Source organism: Panthera onca, chromosome D4 (assembly GCF_046562875.1).
Source record: "Panthera onca isolate mPanOnc1 chromosome D4, mPanOnc1 haplotype 2, whole genome shotgun sequence".
Lineage (NCBI taxonomy): Eukaryota > Metazoa > Chordata > Mammalia > Carnivora > Felidae > Panthera > Panthera onca.
The window spans coordinates 2,293,810-2,317,862 of record NC_138351.1 but is presented as its reverse complement, the minus strand read 5'-3'; the positions used below and the strand labels follow the sequence as shown (position 1 = coordinate 2,317,862).

The following is a 24,053-nucleotide window of genomic DNA, read 5'->3' as shown; positions in this document are numbered from 1 at the left end:
AAAATCTGCAAATGCACATCTTTAGGCGAAATCTCCTGAGTTTCATATATCACAGTTAATGGAACTGCTTTTGAAAACCGGCATGGACCAACATCATGAGCCCAACAGTCGTGCTGGGGCTAGCGGGCAGTTTGCAACCTCTACACCACTTCCCCTTGGGAGTCACCTGAGCAGCATGCCCCGCCCACCTGAGCCTCCCTCCGCAGCCTGGTGGTGAGAGATCCCTCCAGTCTCTGAGGCCTTCAAGCCTTCCCTTCACGGTAGGGCCTCAGTGGTGACATCTGGGGTGCCAGGCCTCCTCCCCAGCCAACACAGGGTCTGCACACACCCTGACCAAGAGGCAGTCCAGTGGCCTGGGGATCACATGTGTCCTAGCAGATGCCAGGCTGGGGCCTCTCTGGGACATCCGCTTGGCTGGTATGCAGCCACAGAACACCATTAGTTGGGCTCCAATCCGGGCCTCAGTAGCATCAGGATGGCTGGGGCAGGCAGGGGAGGAAGCTGGCCTGGGCACTGCCCCTCTCGGCCTCCCTCAGCAGCCCTGTCCACAAGCTATAGCAAGAAAACCTGCCCAGCAGCCTCCTGGGAACAGCAGAGACCAAAACCTCACAGACCAAAGTATCCAACAACAGGGGAACTGTTAGGTCAGGACCCACCTAGCAGACCATTACGCACCCAAATGTGGTACTGACGGGGACACACTTATGCTGTGATACGGGGGAAAAGCACACCAACTCACTCAGGAGAGAGGCAAACATGTACAAAGTTTACGAGGGAGCACCTCTAAGACGGTGGCATATAAGGGGGACAGTTTTCTTGTCTTTAAAATCGTTTTTTGCAACAAAATTACAACGCCTAGAAGATAAAAATAAAGTCTGAAGACACAGAGAAAGCATAAGAACCCAGGTATAGCAGAGATCTCAGAACGATCAGATCAGGAATCTACAATGACCAGGATTAATACGCGAGGGCTTTCGCGGAAAAGGTGGACAGCATGTGAGAACAGATGGGCAGTGTAAACAGAAAGATGGAAAATCAAAGAAGGAAACAAGAGGAAATGCTAACAATCAAAACCACTGCAACAGAAAAAATGCACTCAAGGGGCTCGGCATCTATTGGCCAAGGCCAGCATAAGGATCTGTGAGCACGAAGACAGGTCAACAGAAACTTCCAAAACTAAAGAGCAAAGAGGGAAAAGGAAGAAAAACACAGACCAGAAAATCCAAGGACTGTGGGATGACTACAAAAGGAGTAACATATGTGTGATGGCAAGGCCATAAGGAGACAAAAGAGAGAGGAATTGAGCATAGATCTCAAGTAATAATGGCTGAGAATCTTCCAAAATTAATTTTAGACACCAAGCCCAGATCCAAGAAGCTCAGAGAACACCAAGGATATATGCCAAATAAATCTGCACCTCAGCGTATCACATTCAAACTCCAGAAAATCAAAAAGAGAAAATCTTGAAAATAAAAAAAGCCAGAGTGGGGAAAATACCTTATCTAAAGAAGAGCAAAGGTAAGAATTAGAGCAAACTTCTGCTTAGAAACCATGAAAACAGGAAGAGTAGAATGAAACATTTTAAGTGTTGATAGAAAAAAAAATACCAAGCTAGAATTTGTATCCTGAAAAATTATCCTTCAAAGGTGAAAAATAAAGACTTTCTCAGACAAACAATTGAGGGAATTTGTCACCAGAAGGCCAGCCTTGCAAGAAATGTTAAATATCTTCAGAGAGAAGGAAAGAATATAGGTCACAGATTTGGATCTTCATAAAGAAATGAAGAGTGTTAGGGCATAAATTAAGGAGATGTAAAATATTTTATTTTCGTATTCTTATTGCTATAACAAATAATAGTTTGTTCAAAATAAAATAGCCACAGTGTACTTGATTATAGCTTAGGGATAATGATATGAATGACAGCTCTTGCATAAGAACGGAAGGAAAATCTGGGAATGCTGTTAGAAGGAGCTTAAACTGGGGCACTTTGGTGGCTCATTTGGTTAAGCCTCTGACGTCGGCTGAGGTCATGATCTCAAGGTTCGTGAGTTTGAGCCCCATATCGGGCTCTGTGCTGACAGCTCAGAGCCTGGAGCCTGCTTCGGATTCTGTGTCTCCCTCTCTCTCTGCCCCTCCCCCACTCACGCTATCTCTCTCTCTCTCTCAAAAATAAATAAACATTAAAAAAAAAATTAAAAAGAAGGAGCTTATCTGCCCATAACCGTGTATTTGCAAGTGGGCCTGACTTAGCCATAACTATATATGTTGCAAGCACAAGGGCAGCTGCTAAAAAAAAAAAAAAAAAAAAAAAAGTTAAAAGAGAAGTATTATTGATATACTAGAAGAGGAAAAAGAAATGAAATCGTGTAAAATGCTCAGTTAAAACCAGAACAGGAAGAAAAAGAGCAGAAGACAAAAACCAAAACAAAGAACAGGGACAACGAATAGAAAAAAGAGACAAATACGGTAGATACTAATCCAGCATCATCAGTGATCACCTTAATTACCAGTGGTCTAAACATACAAATTACAAGAGACTGTAAGAGACTGTAAGGAATATTATGAGGAAAAAAAAGCAAGACCCTACCATACACAGACTATCAGAAATCTGCTTTAAATATAAAAATACATATAGACTAAAAGTAAAGGCATAGTGTGGGGGAGGGAAGGGGAAGCTCTCTGTGCTTGTGGGACGAAAAAAAAACAACAAGTTTGGCTGTGCTTGGCTGGTCCAGTCAGCAGAGGATGTGACTCTTGATCACAGGGTTGTAAGTTCGAGCCCCATGATGGGTGTAGAGATTACTTAAAAATAAAATCTTTTTTAAAAAAGAATTATTTAAAAAACTGTTAAAAAATAAATAAAAATAAAAACTGTTTAATGGGGGGGGGGGGGAAGGGATGAAGAGAGTTAAACCATGCTTATACTAATAACAAGAAAGCCAGAGTAACCATATTAATCTCAAAGTAAACTTTGGAGCAAGAAAAATAACTGGGATAAAGAGGGGCGTTATATAACGAGAAAGGGGCTAATTTTCCAAGAGGACATTAAAATCCTTCATGCACCTAATAACACAGCATCAAACTATATGAGGCAAAAACTATAGAAAGGAAAAATAGATGAAGACACTACTGTACGGGCAACGTGCACATCCTCTATCAACCATTAACAGGTTCAGCAGACAAATATCAGTAAGGGCACAGCTGAACTGAACAACACCATCAATCAACTGCATCTAATTGATATTTATAGAATACTTAACCAACAAAAGCAGAATAAACATTCCTCTCAAGCTCACACAGAACATTTACCAAAAGAGATCATGTTCTGAGCCATAAAACACACCTGAACAAATTTAAAAGAAACTTTGAAAAGATACTCTCACACCACAATGGAATTACACTAAGAAATCAATAATAGAAAGATATCTGGATAATTCTAAACTTTGAGACTGATTAACACACTTCCAAATAACACAGAGATAAAATTTAAGGAAAAATTTAAAAATATTTCTAACTAAATGGAAATGACATACTTACCAAAATTTATGGGATTCAGTGAAAGCAGTGCTTAAAGGGTGATTTACAGCATTGAATGCAAATGTTACAAAAGAAGGTCTAAAATCAATCATCACTTACACCAGAGGAAACTAGAAAAAGAAAAGAAAATCCAAAATAAGCAGAAGACATAATGAAAATTAGAGCAGAAATCAATGAAATGGAAAACAGCAAATAGAGAAAGGTCAAAGAAAGCAACATATGATTCTTTGAAAAGATCAATACATTGATATACCACTATCCAAGGTAACAGAAAAAGATAGACCTATATTACTAATATCAGAAATGCAAGAGAGGCCATCACTACAGATCCCGCAGACATTAAAAGGACAGTAAAGGAATATTATGAACAACTCTATGCCCACACATTTAATAACCTAGATGAGAAAACCTATTCCTTAAAGGATTCAATCTACCAAAACTCACACAAAGAGAAATAAGTAATCAAATTGGTCTACATCTGTCAAAGAAATTGAATCGATAATAACTTTCCAAAACAGAAAATACCAGGCCCAACAGGTTCACTGATAAATTTTACCAAACATTTATGAAAGATATTACATCAATTTTTTTTAATCTCTTCTAGGAATTAGTAGAGGAAATACTTCCTAACTCATTCTATGAGGCCAGCATTACCTTAATACCAAAGCCAGACAAAGATATTATAAGAAAGGAAAATTGCAGACTGACATCTCTCATAAACACAGATGCAAAAAAAAAAAAAAAAAAAAAAAAAACTCTTCTAGAAAACATTAGCAAATTAAATTCAACAGTGTATAAAAAGAATTATACACTATGACCCATAGGGATTTATTCCAGGTATGCAAGGCTGGTTCAATACTCAAAAATGAATTAATGCAATCCACCACAGAAGCAGAGTAGAGAAGAAAAATAATATGATCATATCCATAAATGAAGAAAAAGTATTTGACAAAATCCAATATTCCTTCATGATAAAAATTCACAGCCAACTAGGAACAGAGAGGAACTCCCTCTACTTGATAAAGAATAAAGTTCAACAAAACTCACAGCTAACATCATACTTAATATGAGAAACTAGATGTTTTTCTGCTAAGATCAGGAACAAGACAACGACGTCCACTCTCACCACTCCTATCCAACACTGTATGGGAAGCCCTACTAATGCAATAAGATAGGAAAAGGAAATAAAAGATATGCGTATTGGGAAGGAAGAAATACAACTGTCTTTGTTTGCAGATGACATGATTGTCTAATGCAGAAAATCCCAAGCAATCAACAAAAGAACTCCTGGAGCTATAAGTGGTCATAGCAAGGTTGCCGGATATGAAGTTAATATACAAAAGTAAGTTGCTTTTCTCATACACCAGCAATGAACATTAGAATTTGAAATAAAAAACACACACTATTAACACTCAAAAATATGAAATACTTAGGTATAAATCTAACAAAACATGTGCAAGATCTACATGAGGAAAACCACAAAATTCTGATGATGGAAATTAAGGAATTAAATAAATAGAAAGGTATTTCATGTTCATAGACAGGAAGACTCGATACTGTCAAGATGTCAGTTCTTCCCAACTTGATCTATAGACTCATTGGGATCTCAATTAAAATCCCAATCAAGTGATTTCTTGGATATCAACAAACTGATTCTGAAATTTATATGGAGAGATAAAGACCCAGCACAACCAACACAATACTAAAGGAAAAGAATAAAGCTGGAGGACTGACACTACCCAACCTCAAGACTTACCAGAAAGCTATGCTAATAAAGGCAGTGTGGTTTTGATGAAAGAACAGACAAAAAGATCAGTGGAAAAGAATGGAGAACCCAGGAATAGACCCATGTAAGTACGGTCAACTGACCTCTTACAAAGGAGCAATGGAGGCATATGGTGCCGGAACAACCACACACACACACACACACACACACACACACACGCACACGCACATGTGCACGCACACACATACACAATGCACACACATGCACATACACATGTATGCACACACATACACACACATGACACACACGCACACATACACACACACAAAAAATTCAGACATAGATCTAACAGCTTTACAGAAATTAACTCAAAATGGGGCCCCTGGGTGGCTCAGTCGGTTAAGCGTCCGACTTCGGCTCAGGTCATGATCTCACGGTCCGTGAGTTCAAGCCCCGTGTCAGGCTCTGTGCTGACAGCTCAGAGCCTGGAGCCTGTTTCAGATTCTGTGTCTCCCTCTCTCTCTGACCCTCCCCTGTTCATGCTCTGTCTCTCTCTGTCTCAAAAATGAATAAACGTTAAAAATTTTTTTTAAAAAAATTAACTCAAAATGGATCCTAGACTTAAATGTAAAACGCAAAACTATAAATCTCCTAGAAGATGACACAGGAGAAAACATGGGTGTGGTGACGCCTTGTTAGGTACAGATACCAAGACCCTATCCATGAAAGAAAAAACTGATAACCTGGACGTGATTGACATTTTTTAAAACTTCTGCTCTGTGAAAGACGCTTTTAAAGGAATGAAAAGATTAGCCACAGACTAAGTGAAAATCTTTGCAAAACATGTATCTGATAAGTGACTGTATCCAAAATATACAACTCTTAAAAACCCAACTCTTAAAAACTAACAACCCAATTTAAAAATGGGCAAAGGATCTACAGACACCTCCCCAGAGAAGACACACACACGGCAAGCAAGCACACTCAGCGTCACGCGTCATCAGGGAGATGCAAATGCAAACAGATTCCACCCACTGTGCACCTACTAGAAAGGCCGAAATCCAGACCACGGAATACCATGTGCTGGCGAGGACACGCAGTGGCAGGGGCGCCTGGTCATGGCTGCAGGGAACACAGAGCGGCGGAGCCACATGGGAAGGCCGCTTCTTACAAACCTGAACACGCTCTTACCATTTGATCCGCCGAGCGAACCCAAGGTATTGACCTGAATGAGTTAAAAACTTAAGTCCACACAAAACCTGCACACGGATGTCTACAGCAGCTTTACTCACAATTGCCAAAACTTGGAAGCATCCAAGACGTCCTTCAGTGGGGGAGGGACAAGTACACTGTGTCCCTCCAGACAAGGGGATATTACTAGCGCTGAGAAGAAGGGGCTATCATGGAAAGACACGGAGGAACCGTAAATGCACATGACTAAGTGGAGAAAAAGCCAGTCTGAAAAGGTTAATACTGTCCGATTCCAACTGTACGACATTCTGGGAAAGACAAAACCACGCAGCCAGTGGAAAGATCAGCAGTGGCCAAGGGATGGGGAAGAGGGAGGGAGTAAGAGGTGGAACACAGAAGATTTTTAGAGAGCAAGACTACTCTTTTCTATTACAACGGAGTACTTGTCCTCACACATTTTCAAACTCCATTGGGTACCCAGACTCAGCACTAAGAGTGAACCCCAAGGTCAACTATGGGCCTCAGTTATTAATGACAATGCACCAGATCGGCTCATCGGATGTAACTCGCACCACACCGGTGCGAGACGTTCACAACAGGCTGCAGGCGGTGAGGGGGCACATGGGGACCTTCCCCATTTTCCACTCCATCTTTCATCTAAAACTGCTCTAAAATTAAAGCCCATGTGTATATATATATATATATATATATATATATATATATATATATTTTTTTTTTTTTTTTTTTTTTTATCATAAAAGTTCCACGCGTGTCTTTGAGAATCCTAAGGATTTGTCCAGCACGGTGCTGGGGACAAGCCGCCCGACACGGAAACCCTATGGCAGGAACGCTAATAAAGCCTATGGCAACAGCATGTGTCACAGATGCCGTGTAAATAAGCGATGAGCACGCGGACAGGCGCGAGGATGCGGGAAGCCGGGTGCTTGGTGATGCGGTCGGAGGCTCACTCCACTCAACCTCAGAACCTGCTCTGCTGATCGGGAAGTAGGGCTTCCTGCTCCCCCGCACGCCAGCCCCGCCCTGTGATTCCTGGATGCGGGGATGGAGTCCAGGCTCCAGGCCCTCAGCCTCCCTCCACCACCCACCGCCCACCTCTTGGTCTGATCTCTGGAGCACCATCTGCCCTCTCCCACCTTGGAGGGGTCTCTTGATCTCGGGGTCCTCTCCCCGGGGCACCCAGTGCCCCTGCATCTGCTCCCCGGGTCAGGGCTGGGGTGTCCTCCCAATCAGCAAAAATGTCCCCTTGGCCGACAGGTGTCCAGGCAGACCACAGACAGCCTGGCAGAGTCCCGTGGGTCCTATGTGCACAGGCCGGCCCACCCCAGACCCAGTCACATGCCACTGGGGTCCATCAGGGCCAGAGCCAGCCAAGGGCTGGGGCTCCACAGGTGCTGACTATGGGGCCACTCAAGGTGGGCTTAAAGGTGGGTGCATGTGCCGGGCCCACACACAGCCTCCTGGGGATGCCATCCAAGAGGCATCATGGGAGGAGGCCACCGTGATGGGGGCGGTAAGGCTTCTTTCTATATGTAGGTGGGCAGGTGAGGGCAGGCTGGGAAAAGGTCCTGGCTCATGACAGGCCAGCAGGGTCTCAGGGCGCACCCAGAGTGCCCCGACTCAGGCTGTGGGTTCCCGCTTGAGTCTGCAGGTTCGGGGGGCGCCTGGGCCCCATAAGGTGGGCCCTGCATGTGAAGGTTGGGCAGCGGGTGCAGTCAGATCCCAGCTGGCCAGTCCCCAGAAGCGCAAGCGAGGGCTGGCCTGGGGGAGCACAAGCGACAGTCCATGACCTCAGCTGTGTGGGCAGGAGGAGTCCAGCACCAGCAGGGTTTTGCGGGGACCACGGCTTCTGGGGAACAGCTACAGACTGTGTCCGTGGTTGTGAACGCTCAGTGCTCTGCAGCTGGAAACACCCACCCCAGCTAGGAGCCGGGGGTCTCTTCCCGCCCTGGGAGCGGGGGAGCAGGTGCGGCTAGTGGGGCCGTGCCCCACCTGTGCCACGTGATCAGGGCGCCCACACGGGGGCCTCGGAGGGGAGGCGGCTGAACACCCCAACGGCTGGGTCTCCCGGGGCCTTGCCCATCTGCCCAGCGCGGCAGCCGCCCCTGAGGGGCAACGTCCTGGGAGGTGAGCCACACAATGCGTCTTGGACCCTTAACCGAAACAGCCATCTGCTGGACTCTGCCCCAAACACGTGTTCCTGCATACACAGGAGGCCTGAGGGGGCAACGCCACCAACCAAGGGACTGTGGGCAGCACGCCCGGCAGATGTGAGGCCACCACACGGGGACCTGTTTCTGGCTGGGTCCAGGGCAGCCCTGGGAGTGGGAGTGGGCTGCCGGGCCTCGTTCGGAGGAGGCTGTGGGAGGCTGGACAGTGGGCCCAGGGAGGCCATCTGGGGCAGGCCCCGAAGCAGGAAGGTTGGAGGTTGCCGGCTGGAGGCTGCGGGGAGGGGGGGGGGGGGGGGGCAGGGCAAGCCGTGGGCGGGGAGGGGAGTGGCGGGGGGGGGGGCCATCCCAGAGGCTTCTGCCCAAGGGGCAGCACGCACATGCCTCAGACCCCAGCTCAAATTTCCAAACTCGGGAGGTGGTCCACCCACCCGAGGGAAAGGAGGACTGAGCCCTCATACGTCACACAAGACAGCCATGTCACCACCTCACGGAACACACAGTCCTCGTGAACAGCCGCAGGAAAGCGAGGATTCCGAAGTGTGACACACACTCGTACACGCACGGGAAGAAACAAATGATCAAACAACTCTGCAAAACGAGAACTTCTGGGAATGAACAATGACGCTAAAATCTAAAACTCCACCAACACTTTAAGCAGCAAATTAGACACATCTGTCTAATACTTCGGTTCAAGGAAAGTGGACCGGAGCCCCCAGCACGCGGCACGCGGCGGGACAGGGAATGAGCATGAGTGGACGGGGACACGGCCAGCTCAGCACCCAGAAGCACACGCCGGGCAGGACCGGCTGCAAGTCACTGATTCTCGGGGCCAGGCAGACCCTCCAGCCGCACACAACCGCCCCTTGGAAGGGCCAAGCAATCTGCAACACTGACTTTTTTACGTCCAGAGTTGGCTGATCTTTACCAAATCAACACACTGAAGGAAGACTGGGCCCACCCGCCCCAGCTGCGGCCTTCCGTGCCTCCGCAGGCCCAGGGCCCGGGAACCCAGAGATGACGGCCAGCAGTCAGGTGCCTGGTGGTCTAGCGGTGCTCAAACACAGAGCAGGGCGCTTCCTGCTCCCCTTACTGGCCGCCCGCTCCCCACCCCAGCTGCAATTAGCCTGGGCCTGCCTCCGTCCCACTGGGGCACGCTTCTTGGACCGTGGGAGTGGAGGGGCTGACCCAGGGCTGCGGAAGGGCCTTCACGGGTGCCTTCAGGCACCGCCACACTCCAGCCAGACCAGGGCTACCTGACCCTCCCGTCACTGGCCCTGGACATAAAAGGCAGGCCTGAGCGCAAGCCCGCCCTACCGTTAGGAGCCCCTGCAGGGCGCGGGGATGCCTGTCCTCCCAGGGGGCCTCACCCCGAGGACCCACAACATCTGAGGGTGTCCAACAGGGTCAGTTCACTGAGGCCTGTGCTGAGAGACGAACCCACTACAAAATGGGTACGAATGAAACCGCTTACAAAGAGCACACATAATAAAAACCGTTTCCAAGGATGCAGGTGCGAACCCACAGGAAAGGTGGGGGCTCGTGTCAGACCCCCAGTGCTGTGGGGGCAGGGCAAGGACACAGGACAGCACTGAATGCGGCCTCTCAGGGAAATGCCTGCCCGTGTCAGCTGGTGGTGACTACAAGCTCCCTGCATGGGGAACGCTGCCCCGTGCCCCCCTCCGGGGCTCCGGGTGGCCGTGCTGCCCAAACACCCCCACGGTGCACCTGCTGCAGCTTCCTCGAGAGGCCAGTGGGCCACCATTGGGGTCCCTGTGCTAGATGACGAGGAAGCCCACCTCCCCAGCTGGGGACCCACCCTGGCCGCAGGCCCAGCGTCCTGGGCCTTGTCACGGCCAAGAGGTGCCAGGACCAGCATGGCCCAGCCGCTTCAGGGTGGGCTTGGCAGCTCGGCCTGCAAGCACCCAGTGCCTCCTCCATGGCCTTTCTGGGGGGCTGGGAGCCAAGTCTCCAAGTTTTGGGAATGCAGAGCACGGCCACTTTCACGGGGACTGGCTTTCACCTGTGAGTGAAAGCGGGGTTCCCAGAGCTGCGCCCTCTTGGGTCAGGCCCCCCCGCCTCCCCTGAGGGCATCGGGACCTCTGGGCCCCTGGGGAGTGGTCACCAGCCAGTCCACTGAGCTCACTCTGGGCGTCTAGAGGCCGAGGGTGCCAGGCGAGATGCTGTCCCCGGGAGGGAAGGGGCTTGGAAAAGTGCAAACACCGAGGGCCAGGAATATAGCATTCTTCAAACCCCCCAAGCGGGGCTATATGGAGGCTTCCCACAGGGCACAGAAGGAGCCCAGCAAGGTAGGGGACGGATGTCTCCACAGCAGGACAACCTGAATGCTGCCTGCGGACAGGTTCTAGTCCCCCAGGAGGACGCGCCAGGGCCCTCATGGGGCGGGACGGCACGGAACTCTCCCAGCAGGTTCCAACACACTTGAGCACCTCCAGCACCCCAAACACACACAGGAGGGGCCGAGCCCCGTCTCCGTTGGCCCTGCAAGTCCCCCACCCCCACCCACACGCCCGCAAATGGCTCCCCGGGGCTGGCAGCCTCTGCTCTCCCTCCCAGCCGTCACACCACTGCCCTCCCCGGCCCAGGCTCCACCCTGCGCAGGGCCAGGGGTCCTGAGCAAGGTGGCATCTCGAGGTGGGTCTGGCCCTGGTTCGTGGCAGTCAGCCCTAGACCTCCCCCATGAGTCCCCTCCTGGCATGGGATGAGGACAGAAACAAGGTGGCCTGCCATGGCTTCTACCCGCTCACAGCTGTTCAAAGTCAAAACCACCACTCCATACCGGGTTCTGCCTTTTCCTCGGCTTCTTCCCTGGAGCTGCCTCAGCAAAGACCCCAGACCCAAAAAACAGGACAGGAGCAGCTCTTCCTGACAGAAAGCTCGGGGGGCAGCTCACCCAAGAAGACGGATGCTGGGAAACAAGTAACCGCAGGGGCACCAGGGCGGCTCGGTAGGTTCAGCATCTGACTTGGGCTCAGGTCATGATCCCGTGCTTAGTGAGCTCGAGCCCCGCGTCGGGCTCTGTGCGACAGCTCAGAGCCTGGAGCCTGCTTCCGAATCTGGGTCTCCCTCTCTCCCTGCCCCTCCTCCACTCACACTCTCTCTCAAGATAAATAAACGTGAATAGATGTTCATGTTTATTTATAGAAATAAAGATGAAATAGGTCCAACTGAAAAGCTCCTCCTACTCTGACCTTAGGTCACTCTCCTCCTGGCCCACAGACAACGTGGGACATGCAAGGGACATGCAAACTCTGAGGAGGACCCCCAGCTGCACAGCAGTGTCAGCTTCTCGGACTGGAACCAACCGAGACCACGCTGGCCATGCCCTCCACCTGTCTGGCGAGGCTCGTATCCGCAGGCACTGCCCAATGGCCCCTCTCGGGTCACATCCCCATAGGCCTCGAAACCTGCATGTCTTCCCTCAAGTGGAGCTGCTGGCCGGCAGGATAGAAGTGTCAGGACCTGACAGAGGGAGCCTGCTGTCCCCCAACGCGGTGGCATGTGCCCTCAGGTCCCCTCACAGGAGGGGCTCAAATTGGGCAGGGCCCTGGGGGCTGCAGGCCCCGGGGGTCACGTCAGCAGTGGGGGTGCCAGAGGGGCGGAGACACCCCAGAGTCGGGGTCCGGGAGAGAGTGAGAGTGCGGTGGGGAAACCCTCAAACCCAGACTCCACAAAGCCTGTGAAATGGGCCAGGGCAGAATGGTCTCTAGCCTCTGGCAATCTTACTCCCCACGTACTTTATCTCAGATTAGAAGAAGCAATGTTATGGGGCGTCTGGGTGGTTCAGTCAGTTCAGTCAGTTAAGCGTCCAACTTGGGCTCGGGTCATGATCTCATGGTTCCTGAGTTCGAGCCCTGTGTTGGGTTCTGTGCCGACAGCTCAGAGCCTGGAGCCTGCTTCAGATTCTGTGTCTCCCTCTCTCTCTGCCCCTCCCCTGTTCATGCTCTGTCTCTCTCTCAAAAATAAAAAAACATTAAAAAATAAGTTAAAAAAAAAAAAAAAAAGAAGCAATATTATGATCCTAGAAAACAAGTTGGGAAGTGCAGAAAAGTATAAAAAAGCAGCAGGAAGAAAACTCTCTTAACCCGTTTAGCACGTTGGCATATTTATCACACTATGTAGGCAAGCCTGAATCCTGCTTTTATTCCTGGGTGGCAGCATAAACATTTCCCGGTGACCATCACTGCTGATGACTCTGTGTGTGTGTGTGTGTGTGTGTGTGTGTGTACCTCATTGCCTAAGAGTCTAGGGTTCTTGACAGATTAAAGGAACATTCACAACCTCTCTGTACGCACTCCGAAACCTGTTCCACTGGATTTGCAACAGATCCTCCAGATAAAGGGCACGGTCCCTTTAAAAGTCAGAAGCAGGTTTTGGAGTCTACTCCAGCAGTTTCTAGGGAAACCAATTGTGTGCAGATGTAGAGCCAGTGCCCCTGTCGGAATCTCTGGGAATTGCAACCTTCCCTCTCGTAACCTCTCAGAGACCCACAAGGTGGCTGGGAAGACAAGTTTGACCAGACAGCAAAAGCAGTCAAGGTCATATTAACAGAAATATGACTCTAGACGGAGGGAGGTGAGGCCTGTCCTCAGTCCCCACCCACTGCACCCCTGAGGGCATCAGCCTGGAGGGTGTGTGGGGTGGCCTGGTGCAAGGTGCGTGGTTCCCAGGGCTGTGTCTCTGGAAGGAACAGAGACTGGTGCACCACGAGGTCCTGTCCTGCTGGAACATTCTCAGATCTGTTCTTTGCCAGTTTTTTTAAACCATAAATGCCAAGAAATGCAAAGATTAGGATATGGAAACCTGGAGGGCCTTGCCCCAGACCCCCAGGGGCCACGACAGCGGGGTATGGGGCCTGGAGCAGGGACTCCGAACCAGACCTCCAGACATACAGCAGCAGCAGCTAGCATGGCCTGAGGGCTGTGAGCTCAGAGAGGGGCACTGGCTGGGCTCGGCCACCTGCAGCCTAGTGGTGTGCTTGGAACACTAAGCATCAGTGTCGTCCCCGTAATCGGGGACCCCGCCTGGCACCCCGAGCGCTTCCGAGAACCGCAGCCCTCACTGCGCAGGGCGCACTGGACCTGGCGAACTCACACGGATGGACCCCCAGCGAGCACAGAGGCAGGAGCACGCACTCCTACACACACTCCTGGGGTGACTTCCACCCCAGACAGCACACTTCCGGGAAGGCCTCAAGGATTCTCTCGCTGAGGAAGGTAAGAAGGGCAGGCTGCCAAGTGCCGTGGGCTATCTCTGCAAGAGGCTTTTCCACTGCTAACTAGCAGTGCGCCCTGCGGGTGGTGGCTGCACGCTCCCCACGGCAAGCACCCTCCCGCACAACGGGGGCAGGGACCCCACAGGAGCTGGAAAGTGAACCCCAATCCCAGAGTGGCCGGAGGGAGACATCCGGCTGGCCCCGTCACCCCTCCCCCTCGGGCCTCTGGCGGCCGCCAGCTCCAGAGGAGGCTGGCAACCCTGGCTCCTGACCCACAAAGGGGCCTCTGGGAGGCGGCCAGGTCCCTGGGTCACACAGAGGCCCTGCGTAGGGGGCTCTGGCCAGATAACCTGGACAGGCATCCAGCTGCCTCCTCCCGCCCCACATGGGCTCAGGGGCCCTTCCCAGAGGTCAACACCAACCAAGGGCTCGGGCCCTTCGCAAGGACGCCCCAGGATCTAGAAACACCACTGGCTGAAAGAAGAGGCTGTGGGAAAGAGGGGCTTGGGGCCCCCCTACTCACACACCTGCCCAGAGGCAGAGCCTGAGGTCCAGGTTGCTCTCTTGGTTGGCTTCTCCGAGGACAGGACAGTCCGTAGACCAGTCTAATTACATCCTTCTTTTCCAAACAGCAGATCGAAACCCCACAACAAGTTTGGGAACTGGAAGAACCCCTGAAGGGGAAGCATCAGGACCCTGCGCCCCTGTGATCAGGGCCAAGGGAAGCCAGTGCCCCACGGACTGCCGTGGTCAGGCTGCCCTCCGGGGGGTGGGGGGGAGGGCGTGCACAGCACGGGGAGGTGAGGCGTGGCTCCTCGATGGTGCACCAGCCATAAAGAGTCTTTGGTGTCAGGATCACAGCACAGAGGGGTCAGTCTGAGAAGCCAGCTTGGGAACAGGGGGCCGAGGAGATTGGACGGTGGGGAGGACAAGGACAGAGGTCGCTGCCCAGGGAGCTGTGACCAGGGCACGGCAGTGACATGAGCTGCTGACGGTCATGGAAACTGAGTCAGGGGCATGCACAAATGCTGCCGTGTCTGCAATTCTTCTGTAAACCTAAAACAAGTGTAAAATAAAAAGTTTACAGGGGGGAAAAAAAGCACATTGCCTGACCTCACACCAGCCCCGAAAAGGGCGGGGAAGGGGACATTCAGTAACCCTCTGGCAGCCCTGGAGGCCCGTGGCCTACGGAGCAGGAGGCAGCCACGGACGGCACCCCCATCCACCCGAGGAAGCAGCCTCTCATTTCACTTCTCAGGCCCGACCTGCTCTCTCTGATGTCGTCCGAAAGCACGCGGCTACTTAGGAAACCCCACAGGTGCAGGGTGGACAGTGGGCCCCACCACCGGCAGCCACAGGAGCCAGGACAGTCCCTGCACAAAACGGGAGCTCAAGCTGAGAAGCGAGCTGACAGCCAACCAGGAGGCCAGCTGTGGGAGGCAGACGGGACGCAGCCCGGAGGTCACAGGGCATGAGAGGTGGTGGGTCGGGGGGGGGGGGGGGGGGGCGGGCAGTGAAACACAGTGCTGCACGGACAGGAGTCTCTCCCGAGTTCCGCACCAGAAGTTGGAATCAGGCTGGGTCCGGGGAGAAGACGGGCTTTTCATGACCAATTCTCACTCGCTCTCCATCTGAACAGACCAGGCACTAGCGCTCCACTTGCAAATCCGTCCCGCTACCCATTCGTGCGCAAACAAAAGCAGTTGTCCCTTATCCCGGTAATAAATACGAGAAAAGTCAGAAGCTCGGACTCCCACCTGATGATGGCAGATACACCCACAGAAGTTCAGCTGCCTCCCGCCCCGCCCCTGGGCACCACGGTGCCCCCCAAGCCATGCCCCAAACCTGCCAGTGGGCGCCCGGGGGTGCTGCTCCACCCGTGCTCAGAGCCCAGGTCGGCCAATGCTGCCCCAGTGCCACGCTGTCCCCGATGCGTCCTGTCTGGGGTCGGTTTCAGTTACCTGGAAGTCTCCTCTCAGCCTGACCCCAGCTCTGCCTGCCTCCTTTCCCCAGCTGTCATTCGGCACTTGCGGTGGGGACCACAGGGCACGCTCCATCCCACCACCGCCCACCTCCCAGTGTCCATGGAGGAAACGCAGCAGGCAGGGCAGCGGGCAGGGCAGTGGGCAGGGCAGTGGGCAGGGCAGCGGGCAGGGCAGGGAGGAGGGCAGGGAGCAGGGCGGACCGTGCTCCCGCCAGTCCCTCACCCACCCCTGAGGGGAACCCCGCTGGTCACTGCTGGCATCGCCTGGGGGGCCCCACAGAAATTTCAGTCTGGGGAGAGGAGTAGGGAGAGGACACGGCAGGGCTGGGAGGGGGCCCAGCGGACACCCCACTGCCCCAGGTCAGTCAGAAAGCACCTGTACCTGTCCTCTGGGGCGGGAGCCAGGTGCACCGTGCCCAGCCGCGGCTCAGGGAAGGGGAAGAGATGTGGCAGGGCCCCTAGACACGCGGTCCCACCTCTGTCTCAGGCACCCCCGGGCCAGGGCAGGTCACTCATGCGTCCACCTCCACATCCTGGGCCTGGGACCAAAACACAAACACCTGCCGCCTGCACAGACAGGGGCCCAGGCTGCCGGGGACAGGGACACTGGAGAGGTCCCACCCACACCTGGACCAGGCCAGGCCTGTTCCACGGGCATCTAGAGCATCCAGACCAGGATCCACGGGTCACCCTGACACAGTGCCGTGAGACCAAACAGCAGCTCACTCTTTCACTCTCCAGAGCCTGGATGGAGCTCAGGGCAGGAGCAGTGCCTGGGAAACTCCGACCTTACCGAGGCTCAGGCAGGGTGACAGGCCCAGACGGGTCCACTGTTCAGTCTCCAAACACAGCTTCTGTCATCTGTGGCCCCACTGCTCTCCCTTTCCCTCCCCCATTGGTCCCCCATCCCTCCCCCCCAGGGTCCCCCTCCCTCCAGGGCCCCCATCCCCCTGCCCCACCCCCACGCCCCTGCAGCTGGCTCCCTCTCCTGCCCCTCCACCCACAGCCTGAAGCACTGGGACAGAACCTGGTGAACCAGATGTACATCAGGGAACATCCCGCTCCGTCCTGATCCTACTGTGTTGAGGATGAAGTGGGAACTCGCACCCCCGGCCCACATGCCAGGGCGCCTCCCCACCAACCTTCCCTCCCGCACAGGCACTCTGGGTGCCCCAGCATGAGGGTGCCTGGCGCTGCCTGAGGTGCTCACGGACGACTAGACAGCTGCCCCGCTTGGCGGGCAAGGAGCCACCCCAGCGCCCAGCACCTAGCCACCAGTGCCTGAGGTCCGGGAACTCCTCGCTGCCTGTGGCACGAAACTACTGGCTTTCACTGGCTGCAGCGCAGAGGGGGCTGGGTGGTCCTCTCCCAGCAAGTGGAAGGAAACGCCCTCACCTCCCGCATGCCACTGTCACAAGCCTCCATCAGGAACAGCCGCTGGGAGACTCCCACTGTGTACTAGATGCAAGCTCCCGACAGGAGGTTTAGTGCGGACCCAGCTCGGCTCCAGCAGGCCCCACACCGCTGCCTCCCCAAAGGTCTGGGGAGCTCTCAGGAGCGCCCCACCCCCACCCCACGCCCTCCCCAGCCCTGTTCATCCGGGAGGCACACTGGATCAGGCAACAGTTTCTGGATTTTTCCAGGATGCCAAGTGTCATCCTGCAAGACCCCAGGCCTCCGTCACTCCTGCGGGAGCCATCTCTCCAGCCGCTGGCGGGTCAGCCCAGAGGATGGGGAGGTGGGGCCTGGACAGTGACAGCCCTGTGCCTCCCAGGGATGTGCTAATACTCCCCTGAAGCATGTTCTCGCAGCCCTCCCGCTCAGCCCTGCTTCCCGAGATTCATACCCAGGCTGTGGCTTGACGGGGTTTCTAAGGGGAGGCAAAAATGATGGCCAAAGTGGCAGAGTTACAGGAGGAGCTCCAGGTGTCAGCTGGCATCCCCAGTGAGGTGCACTTTGGTCTGGGGGTCATGGATCAGCAAACGGAATATCGTTCAGGCGTCAGTACAACCCACGGCCAGCAATCTCGATTCAACACAATCCCCGTCAAAATCCCAACAGGAGTTTCTGAAGAAACGGAGAAGCCAATCCTTAAATTCAGTCGGAATTGCAAGGAACCCTGAAAAGTTGCAACAACATCTTAAAAAGAAAAAGGTGGAGGTGTCACAATTTCTGGTTTCAAAACTTCCAACAAAGCTACAGTCATTGACACACCGTGGCAGTGGTGTAGGGGAGACAGGCAGACCCTGGAATGGAATAGAGTCCAGAAATGAACACTCACGTACACGGTCAAATGATTTTCAACAAGGTTACCAAGACGTTCAGTAGGGGAAGAACAGCCTTTAAACAATAGGTCAGGGACAACCGGATAGTCACTTGCAAACCAATGCAGCTGGATCCCTACCTCAAATCATATATTAAAAAATAGCTGAATCAAAAACCAAAGATGAGAGCTAAAATTCTAAAACCCTTAGAAGAAATCAAAGGGGCAGATCTTCATGACCTTGGATTTGACAGTGGATTTGTAGATATGACACCAAAAGCACAAGCAACAGAAGAGAAAGTCAAATTGGTTTTTTTTTTTTTTTTTAATTTTTTTTTCAACGTTTTTTATTTATTTTTGGGACAGAGAGAGACAGAGCATGAACAGGGGAGGGTCAGAGAGAGAGGGAGACACAGAATCGGAAACAGGCTCCAGGCTCCGAGCCATCAACCCAGAGCCTGACGCGGGGCTCGAACTCACGGACCACGAGATCGTGACCTGGCTGAAGTCGGACGCTTAACCGACTGCGCCACCCAGGCGCCCCAAGAGAAAGTCAAATTGGAAGTCATCAGGACGAAAACTTTTGTGCATCAATGGACGTTACCACAAAAGTGAAAAGACAGTCCACAGAAGGGGAAAATATCGGCAAATTGTGTATCTGGTAAGTGTCCAAAATATATAAAGCACTCTCACAATTCAACAATAAAGGGACAAATAACCCAATTTAAATATGTGCAAAGTGTTTCAACAGACATTGCTCCAAAGATGGCTTAACCATTTTCAACGCCATCAGCCTTTAGGAAAATGTATATCAAAGCAATCATGAGATCCTACTTCACACCCCTTAGGACACCCATGATTTGAAAAGTGGAAAATAACAGGTGTTAGCGAAGATGAAGTGCTATCAGACGGCTCCCACATTGGCGGTGGGAACGTAAAATGGTGCAGCCGCTGTGGAAAACAGCTTGTGGTTAGTTAAAAAGTTAAACACAGAATAACCATATGACACGGCAATTCCCGAAAGAAATGAAAACAGGTCTTCAAACAAATATTTGTACTCGAGCGTTCATAGCGGCACGACTGACAAACGGGCGGGAAAACCCCAAATGGGCAGGCAGGTGAATGCACAAACAGATGTGGTACGTCCACCCAATGGAGCAGTATTCGGCCATAAAAAAACCATGTTCCGATACCTGCCGCAGCCTGGATGGACCCAAAGACATTCTGCTGAGTGGAGGAAGCCACACACAAAAGTTACATATCGTATGATCCCATTTATCAGAAACGTCCAGAACAGTTACATCCATCAGGACACAGAAAACACATGGCTGTCCAGGACTGGGGCGGGGGGGGGGGGGGGAGGGTGGTATATGGGGCTGGGGGCTGTTGTTTGATGGGCTCAGAGTCTCCTTTCACGTGATGAAAATGTGTGGGAACCACAGAAGTGACTATTGCACACTATTCTGAATGCACTAAATGCCACAAACTGTGCACTTTAAAATAATTATTGTGGTGCCCAGGTGGCTCAATCAGTTCAGAGTATGACTCTTGATTTTGGCTCAGGTCATGATCTCACGGTTCATGAGTTCGAGCCCCATGTCAGGCTTTGTGCTAACAGCCCAGAACCTGTTTGGGATTCTCTCTGTCTCTCTCTCTTTCAGTCTCTCTCTATCCTTCTCCCACGAACATATGCACACCTACTCTCGCTCTCTCAAAATAAACACTTAAAAATAAAATAAAATAAAATTAAAATAAAATAAAATAATAAAATAATAAATAAAATAGTTATTGCCACCATATATAAATTTCACTCCCAACTTTTAAGAAAAGATAAAAGTCTGGTTTCTCCATTTGCCGGGACAAACACCACAAGGACCTTCAGTCCTTACGCTCTGAGGTCAAAGCCAATCACTGGCCGGAACTCTGTTCTCCTGCAGATGACCCAGCACTTTGCGGGAAAGTGAACAGACTCAGAGCCAAGCCCCATTCCAGAATGCGGGGTTAGGGTCACCCACCACCAAACCAAAAAGCTGAGGACCAAGACAGAAAGGAAAGAAGACAGAGCAAGGGGGAGAGCGGCCGAGACGGAGACGCGGCTCCGAGCGGGCCCGGTGGGGCAGACGCCCAGATGCAGAGGGCACAGCACAGAGCCCAGCGTCCCCACCTGACACAAGTGGCTTCCCGCTGGCAAAGGCGTTTCCACCCTTGCTGTGTCTGCGAAGCCGCCGACAGGCACGGGGTCGCCGGTGCCCGGGGTTTGTTCATGCCCTTGAGCCAGAGTAACTGAGGCCGAACGTGTCCACCTGCCGCGTGTGAGGAGCCCAGAGTCCCCTCTCTGCTTGAAGGGGGAGGGCGAGGTGGCCGGCCCAGCGACCAGCCAGGTCACTGTGGGAACCACCAGAGATCTAACCCTGACGCCATAGAGATCAGCGCGAGGGTCAGCCCCGTAGCCACGGCAGCCGTTCAGAAGCCAACCGGGGGGCCGGCTTCCCCCACACCAGGACTTTCAGGAGCTCCACTCTCCCAGCACACTCCATCGAGGGACGTTATTTCCTGGCCAACTCTCGCCCTCAGTCCCCTCGTTCTTTTGGAATAAAGTCCTGCCACATGGCCAGGTGCTATGTGCACAGAGGCAAGGGGATGGCCCAGGAGAGAGGGTGTCTCGGGGGAGAGGGCTGGGTCCACACCAAGCCCCCGAAACCCTGGCCCGATCTCAGGCCACCTGTGGCCCGGCCTGAATCCCAGCGACCCCGATGAACGCCGACCCCGATGAACTCTGGCCATTACAGTGAGCCCGACTCCGTGTCACCCCCTTAGGCCTGCGGGATGGGGACTCCGCTCTGCCCTCTAGACGCTGGCAGCATACTGCCCCCACCTGCTTGGGGTTCTTGAACTCAACACAGTGGGAATTTCTTGTTCCAAGACGATTAATCGTCTCCCCAACCGTGTCAAACACACCGCGACTCCATCTCCACGTGGATGGCCCCTTCCCCTGTACTTGGGAATCCCCAGATCAAGGACTTAATTGTAGAGGCTGCAACGCTGAAGCTTGATGCCCGGCGGGCCCTCCTCTCCCTCCACGCGCACATGTTCTGCTGGCCATGCTCAGTGTCACCAGGCACCCGTGGAGGCCGTGGACCCCCAGGTGTGGCTCTGCCCCAAAAAGCTTACGGCTGGGTGGGAGGGGGGGCATGGCGAGAGCTCACAAGAGCCAACCAGCCCCGGGGAGGTGAGCACAGAGACAGGGACCCTGCGAGGAGGAACCCAGTCAGACAGACGGACAAGCAGGAATCCGAGGAGACCCACTCCAGAACCCACAGCAGCCCCACCCCCACCTGCCCACCACCCCTCACCTGGAAGTGGTGAGGCCCTGCCCTTGTCCCCCGCATCTCCCTGACAGCCAGAGGAGCCCATCACATTCCCCTCCACTCCTCCGCTCCCCCTCCAGGACAGACAGACCCCCTGGCTGTCCCTGATGCGGACTCCTCGCCCGCTCTTGCCCCCACAGCGCTGCCTCGGGACTGGACAGGGTCCCCCAGGGTGGCACGGATCTCCTCACCTACAGGTCTGACTTTGGTCGAGGAAACCCCGCAAGAGGAGACGGATCTGCCTTGTGACCCCAGGAGCCTCTGCGGCCAGCACAGCACCCCACGAAGAACGCACGCCCAGAAACATTTACCGAGAAGTCAGTGCAACTTCCGTCACCAAAGCACTCGCACTGCACCTTCAGCTTTTGAGCTCCTTAAAATCAACTTTACCAATTATGTCTCCAAAGCCCCTCGGAGTCGACAGAACAGGCAACTGGAAGGGCACCAGGAAGCTCTAGAATGTCTGATACCTTAATAGAATCTTCCCTACTGCCCAGAGACAGAGACTCCTCACACCAGGGTGGTGACAAGGTGAGACGCTGGGTGGCTCCTACTGCGACGGGCCCAGGCAGCCACGCGCCTCCCCGTGGGTAGGGGTGGAGGACACTGGCTCTGCGGCACCTGAATTGAGGAGGAAGGCCCCCGGTGCCCATGGGTTGCCACCCTCCCTACTGGACACACAGACAAGACAGTTCGGAAGGCGGATGGCCACACGCTCCATCCCTCCCTAGGCAAAGCCACCATAGGTGCCAGCGGTGAAGGCCAGCTGGGCTGCCGAGGTGCCCCAGCCCCGGAGATGGGGTGCAACACGGGCTCCCGCTTTCCTGGCTGCCTGTGCTTCCAGCCCAGCACAGCAGAGAGGGCTGCTTGGGAGCAAACACACCGGGAGAGGGTTCTGCCCCTAAAATGCAGCCGCCCCAACCACATCTTCACCCACCAACCCCGCTGGAGTCCTCCCAGCAAATCCTGAGCCACTGTGAGCGTGTGCAACCTCAGAGACCCTTCCCAGTCCTGCCAAAATAAGGTGCTCAGGAGGGACGTGACGGATCACAGGTGGGACAAGTTGGAACCTGTTATTTTAACGGTTATGTTTATTTTTACATGCACCGTCTACGACAAGTTATACTAATGCGCTATTTCAGGGAATGTTCTGAAAGTAACAGGAGAGTGAAATACACTGCGGGGTCCTGGAGCAGAAAAGGGACAGCACGGGGAAAAACCTGCTGAGGTCTGTGCTATGGCTCACAGCACTGCCCCTGTGTTTCTGCCTCAGTTTCCATTCTTGCAGCATGGTCTGGTGAGATGCTGACTCCAGAGGAGTCCGTGTGACTGGTGAACAGACACTGAACCATTTTTGTAACTCTTTAAGTCTAAAATTCTCTAAAATAAAAAGTTATAAAGTATTCAAACTTTTAAAAAATGAGCTATTGAATACAAAGTAAACAAGGATACAGGGCACATTGGATCTGAAAAGTCTTGGGTCAGCCCCAAAGCACCTGGGGGTGGGGAAGCACAGGGCTCATGTCACACACCTTCCCGTTAAAGCCGAGGGGGTCGGTGCAGGGGCAGGGAGAAAGGGTGCCCAGGGCTGTGAGGCCCATCCCAACCCTAACTTTCCCCATCCGGGCTCCTGCCCTGAGCCACCTGGGAATGCTACAGCTCAGGGCTCACTCCTGCAAGGGGCCCTCGATCACATGCACAGAAAATGTGCCCACGGCAGGGAAAGCAGAGCCCCTTTCAGATGCCAGGGCCGCCCTGTGTGGGTGGAGAGGAGTCTGGGCTGAGGGAAGGACCTGTACTCATGTTGGGTCAAATCAAGGACCTCCAGAGACAAATGGGCGATGAGGAGAGAAGATGTCCCCAAATGTCCCCTTTAAGGTGTCAGGATGCATCCCTCTCCCCAACTCTGCCCTGGCCAGTCCAGCAAATGCCACCCACCAGGATGCCAGCCCTCAGCTTCTCCCCTGCCTGCCCCTCACTCCTAGGGTTCCCCCCCCCCCCCCCAATCTCAGAGCCTAGCTCAGAACTGGCCTGCCTTCCTCCTTCCCGACCTTTGGCCCCTGGGCAGCCAAAGGTCCTTCCAGGCCTTCCCCAAGCCTGGGCACCCAGGGAGCTCAGCAGGCCCTGGGTGGGGCGGGGGAGGAGAGAGAGTGCCCTCCACATCCAGGGCGCTCAGGGTCAGCTTCTCAGCATGTCTGGAACTGAGGAGCCCTGAAGGATCAGATGGCAGCTCTCACCCTTGGTCCGGCCATGAACTTGCAGAGGATGCCAGTTGGTGGGTGTGCATAGCAGCAACACACACACCGTTCTGGGGAGTCCAGTGTTTGCACCCCGGGGCAGGGGCTCTGCTGCCCTGGGCATCCACAGGAAGGCAGCCCCGGAGGCCCAGGGGATTTCAGTGGTGTCCCTGGCAGGTAGAGTCCCGCCCCCTCCTCACTGGGGTCCCTGTCACAGGCACTGGGCTGGGACCCTGGCCGGGAGCTGACCAACCTGAGCAGGTCCTGTCACATCCGGCTGCCTGGCTCCCCAACATCCACCCTTAAAATGAGCGGGAGGTTCTCC

General features: G+C 53.3%; 1 protein-coding gene across 1 annotated transcript in view; it reads right to left on the bottom strand.

Moving 5' to 3' along the window:
* Window positions 1-24,053, bottom strand: part of PHF2 (PHD finger protein 2) — a 75,672-nt gene that overhangs the window by 50,452 nt on the left and 1,167 nt on the right. The window lies entirely within an intron of this gene.